The following is an 8,960-nucleotide window of genomic DNA, read 5'->3' on the forward strand; positions in this document are numbered from 1 at the left end:
CAGTAAGGGAGGGTCCCACAAGCCTGGGCGGGGAACTAGGTGGGAACAAAGGCAGAGACTTAAGACAGAAGCCAGGAAACTAGACAAAGACAAAGGCAGAGAATTGAGACAGAGGCCAGAACTTAAAAAGTCCAACATAATAAAAACTGCATCGAAGAACTCTTGGGCCTGTGCCCAGCCAGGTCAGCCCACTCTTCTCCTGCAGTGTACTTTTATTTCCATAATAAACCAGTTTTGCTTGCTTCACTAATTGGTCTCTTGGCTGAATTCTTTCTTCCAAGAAGACAAGAACCAAGGATCTCCACACTTCTTGATAACAACCCTTATTAAATTTAATACTGGACCAAAATGTAAGAGTGGTAATGCTGGTATATTATAATTTTCTATTTTTTTATTGGTTATTGTTGTTAATCTCTTACTGAGCCTAATCTATAAATTAAACTTTATCATGTGTATAGCAAGAAATGTGGTATATACAGGGTTTGGTACTATCTGCAATTTCAGGCATCCACTGCTGGTGTGGGAAGGTGTTGCTAACCCCATGTATTAGTCCAGTTTTTAGTTGCTATCAAGGAATACCTGAGACTGGGTAATTTATAAAGAAAAGAGGTTTAATCTGCTCATACATCTGCAGGTTGTACAAGCATGGCACAAATGTCCGCTTGGCTTCTGGGGAGGGCCTCAGGAAGCTTACAATCATGGCAGAAGGTGAAGCAGGAGCAGGTACATCACATGGCAAGAGTGGGAGCGGGAGAGCTAGGAGGTGCCACACACTTTAAACAACCAGATCGGAGCAAGAACTCACTTATCTCCAAAAGTATGGTGCTAAGACATTTGGTGAAGGGTCTGCCCTTTTGATCCAAGCACCTCCTACCAGGCCCCACCTCCAACAGTGGGGATTACACTTTTTTTTGAGACAGCGTCTCACTCTGTTGTCCAGGCTGGCGTACAGTGGTGCAATCTCGGCTCACCACAACCTCTGCCTCCTGCTTTCAAGTGATTCTCTTGCCTCAGCCTCCTGAGTAGCTGGGATTACAGGTGCGTGCCACCGCGACTGGCTAATTTTTGTATTTTTAGTAGAGACGGGGTTTCACCATGTTGGCCAGGCGGTCTCAAACTCCTGACTTCAAGTGATCCACCTGCCTTGGCATCCAAAAGTGCTGGGATTACAGGCATGAGCCACTGCACTGGCCTGGGGATTACTTTTCAATATGAGATTTGGAGGGGACAAACATCTAAACCATGTTGCCCCGTTCTTTTTTTTTTTTTTTTTTTTTTGAGACGGAGTTTTGCTCTTGTTACCCAGGCTGGAGTGCAATGGCATGATCTTGGCTCACCACAACCTCCGCCTCCTGGGTTCAAGCAATTCTCCTGCCTCAGCCTCCCGAGTAGCTGGGACTACAGGCGCACACCACCATGCCCAGCTAATTTTTGTATTTTTAGTAGAGACAGGGTTTCACCATGTTGACCAGGATGGTCTCGATCTCTTGACCTCGTGATCCACCCGCCTAGGCCTCCCAAAGTGCTAGGATTATAGGCATGAGCCACTGCGCCTGGCCCTTGTTCTAAGGAAACAGAACTTCCCTGTGGAAATGGGATGTCCAGCTCCTTAGTCCTCCACTGTGGGGAGGGCATTAATTATAATGTTAGATTATTATTTTGTGGACAGAACTTTCCTAATCAACAAGAAATCAAGTTTAATTCCTAAGATGTAAACCAGTCAGATAGAAATAACCCAACACAAATAAGAGAGGAAAGTATTTGGATGGTTTGGCATAATGTGTTTCTTTTGAATTTTAATTTTTATTTATAAAAGATAATAGCTTGAAACTATTATCAGTTTAAAACAGAAAATAGTTTGAAACTCATACTCACTATCCAGATTTTGTATATGTTAACATTTTGCTTCAATTTTTTAAAAAATAAAATATTTATATTCAACCAAAGACCTGCCCTTCTTTTGTCCCTCGTCTCGAAGTGGGTTTGTGTCATTCATCCCATGATTATCTGCATTCTCCTCCCAAATAATACAAAGACCTTAGATTTTCAACTTGGATTGGCTCTAGTCACTTGTCATGTTATCGTTGTCTAAAGCTGTGCTGTCTAATACAATAGCTACTAGCCATATGTGGCTATTTAAATTTAACTTAATCAGTGTTAGATTAAAATTAAAAAATACTTTCCTTAGTTGCATAGCCACATTTCAAATGCACAATAGTTTCATGTGGCTAATGGCTATCAGATTGAACAGAGCAGATACAGAACGTTTACATCATTGAAGAAAATACTGCGAGACAATCCTAGTTATTTCCATCTAGTTTTTAACTCCCTGCCTAATTAGTCATTATTATTAGTATTAATTTTTAGAGTCAAGACTCTCTTAGATTTACCTTTGTGTTTACCAGTTTATTTGCTTACCATTGTTTTTTGCATTTATAGGGATATAAAATATAAATCCTAAGCAAAGAACATTAAATCATTTTTCATAGTATATCTCCATTTCCCCCACTCTGCCATCTCATGAGCACTTTCCTCAGCTCCATCTCCTAGTTTATCTTTTTTCAAATAAGTATGCTCTGCTTTCAACTAGTCCATTAATTTTTTCTTTCAATAATGTATTTTTGAATTCTAAAAGTATGATTTGCTCAAATCTACTTTTCTTTCAGGGTCTCCTTCTGTCCTGAGTATTTCCCTATCTTTAAAAAACATTTCACTTTGAATATGTTAATTTTAGAGTGTAACTGATTTTTCTGGACCTCAGTTAAATAAACTATGAAATGGAGCTTTAGAATAAATGGCCTGTAAGGTGACTTCCAGCTCCGAAATTCTAGTATGTACTTTGACATTCATTTATTTTTTCAATAAATTTTGTTGGAGTACTTTGCATTTCCAAGTAATGAAGGTGACACCGAAGCATGCCAGTGAATAAAGAATGAATATTTCAAAAGCTACCTTTCACAGACCTCTACAGGCCCTGAGCCAACACCTTCAGTTTTCTCATACCCCCTTCCTGTATTAGCATAGAGAGAAACAGGTGGCTGACCAGATGGACAGAGGCCAGGAAAAATTTCCATCTGAGTTCCGTTTCAGAGCAGAGATATTTTTTGGAGGCTCATCAAAGAATCCAGTGAAAGGCTGGGGAAAAAGAGGTGAACATTAGATCTCTAAGCTCAGAGATTTTTGTTTTGATCCTTATAGCATATAAAATATAAAATTAGAATTTCAACAGTTTTTCTACACTCTCTAAAACCAACAGAATACAGTAGTGCTGGAGGAACAGTAACAAAGGCCTGTGTTTCTGTTTATCTAAAGATTCCTGAAGTTGACCCAGAAGAACATAGTAAGATGCTGGAAGGGAACTGGGGGTATGACCTGGGGTGAGGGATAGGAGAGGTGATTTTATTATATTTCTATGAAGGGCAAGTAATTGATCAATACAACCATTTCTGCACTTGTATCTCACAGTGCGTCACAAGCATCTTTCAGGTTTTGCTCCTGTGTTGTCGAATGTTCTGTGAGTAAAGGATACAATGAGATTCAGTTGTCCCAAACCCTGGCTTCTGTCGATCTTTCACACTGAGGGTGAATGCTGTGGATAGGAACAGTAGTTTCTTAGGCAAATAACATGGAACCAATTAAAAGAAATATTCAACTCATTTCAAGGAGCATTGACTCTCCAGCCCCCTTTCAAACCAGATGCAGTCATGATGCTTTTATAATTTTATTTATTTCCTTTGCTTAGGTTTTTAGAATAAACTTGATTACAGCATACTTTATGTACTTTCTCTTCTTTTATTTTTATTTTTATTTTTAAAGATGGGGTTTCACCATGATGGCCATGCTGGTCTTGAACTCCTGACCTCAGGTGATCCACTCACCTTGGCCTCCCAAAATGCTAGGATTACAGGTGTGAGCCACCACGCCCGGCCTGTACTTTCCCTTCTTGAGAAATACTTTGTATATGGTACTTTGATTTAAAATTCAACAAAATAAACTTTCCTTCCTCTTCTATACTGTCCCAGACAAAGTTTTGAAACTAAATGTCAAGGTTGAATTCTTCTTTTGACTACCGCTGTTTTGGGAGACTTGACTGTCTCTGAAATTTCTTTTCCTTTGTGTCAACTATAAAACAACTGTTCATTCTAACTAAAGATCTAAGTAAAGATCTTCAACATTTGTATGCTTTTTGTAAGTCCTTGAGACAGTGTGTCTAATTTATGCTACCTACATACAATTTTTATCCCTCTGTATTAGCCCATTTTCACACTGCTGATAAAGACATACCCAAGACAGGGTAATTTATAAAGAAAAAGAGGTTTAATGGACTCATAGTTCCATGTGGCTGGGAGGCCTCGCAATCATGGTGGAAGGTTAAAGGCACATCTTACATAGTGGCAGACAGGTGAGAAATGAGAACCAAGCGAAAACTGAAACCCCTTATAAAACCATCAGATTTTGTGAGACTTACTACTGCCAGAGTAGTATGGGGAAAACTTCCCCCATAATTCAGTTATCTCCCACCAGGTCCCTCCCACACACATGGGAATTATAAGAGCTACAATTCAAGATGAAATTTGGGTGGGGACACAGCCAAACCATATCATCCTCCTTTTCCCTCATTCCTGCTTCTATCCAAATAGCTTTTCTATCTGTCAGTTTTCTTTCTGAAATGTCTTGTCCTCATCCTTTCCTTGCAGATCCCTTTTTGAACACCTTTTCCTGGCCTCATTTCTTTCTTTCTTTCTTTTTATTAAAATAATTAATTCTACACATGCTCTGGCCAGATTAATGTTCCTAAAGCACAACTTTGATAGTCTTTACTTTGCTCAAAAGCCATCAATGGCTCTCTTTCTCCCACTAAATCAGGCACTGTGCACTTATTCTGCTGGCAGTGACCTCTAGAGCCAGGCCCAATGTACCCAGCTGCTTTTAGTCGTACCTTTACTGTGGACCCTTCATTCTAGTCACATTGGTATCTCCCAAGGGCTTGGCCATATCTGCCTTTACTTAAAATGCCACATCTCTCTAGAGGCAAGATCGCCCACTTTTTGATCCTCAAATCAAATACTTCCTCCTCTCATTAGCCTTCCCTCATCACTCCAGTGCAAATTTATATGTTATTTTTAATAAATATGATGCCTTATACTATGCCTATAGCATGTATTTTTAACTCAGTTAAAATATTTTAAAATATAAAATACCTATCCAAATAATATTGAAATAAATTCAACTCAGTCTAAAGGATCGGATTCTACATTTGAACTTTAACATATTCTTTTTTGTTGTTGTTTTTTGAGACAGAGTCTCACTCTGTCGCCCAAGCTGGAGTGCAGTGGCGCAGTCTTGGCTCATTGCAACTTCTGCCTCTCGGGTTCAAGTGATTCACCTGCTTCAGCCTTCTGAGTAGCTGGGGCTACAGGCGTGTGCCACCACGCCTGGCTAATTTTTTGTAGAGATGAGGTTTCGCCATGTTGGTCAGTCTGGTCTCAAACTTCTGACCTCAGGTGATCCACCTGCCTTGGCCTCTCAAAATGTTGAGATTATAGGCATAGCCACCGTGCCCAGCTCTCATTTGTTTTTAAATGCTATTTGATATAGTAATAAAGATCTGGGTTCAAATCCTATCCCTGCCCCTTGCTAGTACAGAATTCTGAGATCTTTTAAACTTTAGTTTTCTCACTTGTAAAATGAGGTTTAAAATTGACCACTTCACAAGGTGAGGTAAAAATTAAAGGAGACTTTATGGTTTATGAAGTGCTTAGCAAAGTGTCTGGCACATAGTACATGCTCAATGAATGGTTACTTTTTTTTTTTTTTTGAGACAGAGTCTTGCTCTGTCGTCCAGGCTGGAGTGTAATGGCATGATCTCAGCTCACTGCAACTTCCGCCTTCCGGGTTCAAGTGATTCTACTGCCTCAGCCTCCCAAGTAGCTGGGATTACAGGCATGCACCACCAGGCCTGGATAATTTTGTATTTTCAGTAGAGACGGGGTTTCTCCGTATTGGTCAGGCTGGTCTTGATCTCCCAATCTCAGGTGCTCTGCTTGCCTTGGCCTCCCAAAGTGCTAGGATTACAGGCATGAGCCACTGTGCCGGCCCTTTTTTATCTTTTAAAATGTGGCTACTGTAAAATTTGAATTATATATGTGTCTCGCATTATATTTCTATCGGGCAGCACTGATCTAAAAAAGTCTTTGTTCCAGGACAGAATTAGGTATATAGGTGCTTAATTAATATTTGATTGGTTGGTATGACTAAAGCTCTTCATCATTTTTAAAAACATTTATTTATTTATTCCCCTACAATACCAATATACATCATTTTGTTACATTAAGGGGACTGTATCTTTAAAAATGCATGCTTACAACAAATCTAGACAAATTTACAGAATGGAGTTATTATTACAGCATTTCATATGCTGTATTCATATTCACTCAATTTGTTTTTAGTAATTTCCTTCTGCAAATTTCTGTGGCTCTAAGCACTGAAGTAAAGCTCTTCGGAGCATTACTAAAGACTTGTACAATTAAGAATGGGGGCTGGACATGTTGGCTTACACCAAGGTGGGAGGATCATTTGAGGCCAGGAGTTTGAGACCATTCTGAGCAGCATAGTGAGAATCCATCTCTCAAAAAAAAAAAAAAAAAAAAAAAGAATGGGGATGACATCTCAGGGAATTAAGAAATCAGATTACCGAAATTAACCTTGGCAAATACCAATGAATTACTAATTGTTGGCAAGCCAACTGTGTTGTTATATTTAATGGGAAAATCAGGATCATTAATTTTCTTTGTCTGGCTCCTGGGTTTTCCTGTTCTTTTTAGCATATCTAACCAGGCCTCCAGGAAGCAACAGATGAGTGCAAAAGGGAGACAAGAAAGGTGATCAGGCTTTTAATTAATTAATTAATTAATTTATTTTTTGAGATGGAGCCTCACTCTTGTCACGAAGGCTGGAGTGCAATGGTGTGACCTTGGCTCAGTGCAACCTCTGTCTCCTGGGTTCAAGTGATTCTCCTGCCTCAGCCTTCTGAGTAGCTGAAATTACAGGTGCCTGCCACCATGACCAGGTAATTTTTTGTATTTTTGGTAGAGATGGGGTTTCTCCATGTTGGCCAGGCTGGTCTTAAACTCCAAGTGATCCACCCGCCTTGGTCTCCCAAAGTGTTGGGATTACAGGTGTGAGACACCGACCGCACCTGGCCAATCAGACTCTTTTAAAAGAGTTTTCTAAAAAAGTCTATTTGGTATTCCATAATGTTCCTTGAGCATGGAGTAAATGCATCTGATGGCTTCCAACACTGGCAGAAGCAGAGCCAAACAATAACCTGCCTATGTTATTTTTTTAGCCAATTGGACTTCCAGCAGAAAAAGGTCTCACTCACGGAAGTGTCCGGATTGGTTGTGTTGTAAGTTTTTTGGTGGAAGTGGGAAGGGGGCTTGAATTCAGTTGTCTCAATTGTTCAAGAATACACTACAGTGCTTCCCCCCTTCTCCTATCCCTTGACTCCTCTCCAACTACCATCCACCACCACTATCAATAGTTAACATTTATTTAATGCTTACTATATACCCGACACCTTTTTCAGTATTTTACATCTGTTGTGACTTCACTTGATACTTAAACCTTTATTTGAGCAAAATACTACTAACCTAATTTGAAAGGTGAAAAACTGAGACACAGAGTAAGATATATCTGTATATATTGCACAGATAATATACGGAGCAGCCAGAAAGAGTAACCAAATCTGCCTGTCTTGGTGCTTGAAACTCTAGCTGAACTTCGCACTATGGAACTACTAGTTTAGGGCAAGCCTGTGCCTGCAGATGATTCCTTGAGCTGCTGTGACACCTGGAGGCTTAGATTTTCTCACCTCCAAGCTTTGGTGGCTTCTGAGTAAATGTCAAAGGACTACTAATGAATTATGGCACTTTCCTGAATGCCTAAACAGGTTTTTAATCACAGGGTATTATTTGAAATGTTTTGCAACATATACTGTTCATTGGTTTGAACAAAGGTATATATAATTTCGTGTCAATAATATGTATTATGGATTTGTATTATGCCTTTGGGTATTTTTTGGGCCCTGTGGACATAGAAAAATGGAAGTATTACATCTATTTTGCAATCTCTTTGCAATCTTGTTTTCTTTCTACTATCATCCTGTATATTCTGCTCTCCAGGGAGCATCCTAGCATTTAGGTAGCCTTGGAGATGGGCTTGAGTCCATTAAAGTCTAGGGTGGAAAGAAAATTGAAACTGAGGAAAGTAGGAATGTGACCCAGTTTGGAAACTGTAGATATACTACTTTATTAGGTTATATGTGCTTTTTAATTTTGAATCAGGATAGAGGAGGGCCACGGGGTAAGCTCAGCTGGACTCTATATAAGATATGTACAAACGCCCTAATTACTCTGTAGCAACAACCTGATTGGTTTTGGGCAGTTCGGAGGTATGGGGGATGAAAAGGAAACACATTTCCTCTGCTTAAAGATTTCATGCCCTAATGAAAGAAGAGAGAAACACCAGTTAAATAGAGCTGTGTCCGTCATAGCTGAAGATGATGACATTAGGATGAATCAAGTCTTTATCAAAGACCATGGCATAATTTATTAAACAGAATTGTCTTTACATAGTTTCCAAATTTGCCATTAGCTCATGGAATGTTAGAGTAAATAGATTATCAGAGATAGAATTCTACTTCAGTTTCTTCATCTTATACTGTATATAAGGAACCAGCCCAGAAAAAAGTGGAGAATGAAAGATATGGTTTTCAGATTTCCACTCTTTCAGACTTTCCACTAAATGACTTCACTTCTTTTCTAGTTTGAACTAAGCTTCCTGGTTCTTTTAGTGTTAATTTCAAATTGTTTCCAGAGCAGAGTTTATCTCAGTACTGTGTCCAATAAATTCATAAGAGTTATGATCAAGTGATAAAAAGTCTTAAGTAAATCAGTAAT

This window comes from Aotus nancymaae, unplaced genomic scaffold (assembly GCF_030222135.1).
Source record: "Aotus nancymaae isolate 86718 unplaced genomic scaffold, 86718_ANA_hifiasm-v0.15.2.pri h1tg000040l, whole genome shotgun sequence".
Taxonomy (NCBI): domain Eukaryota; kingdom Metazoa; phylum Chordata; class Mammalia; order Primates; family Aotidae; genus Aotus; species Aotus nancymaae.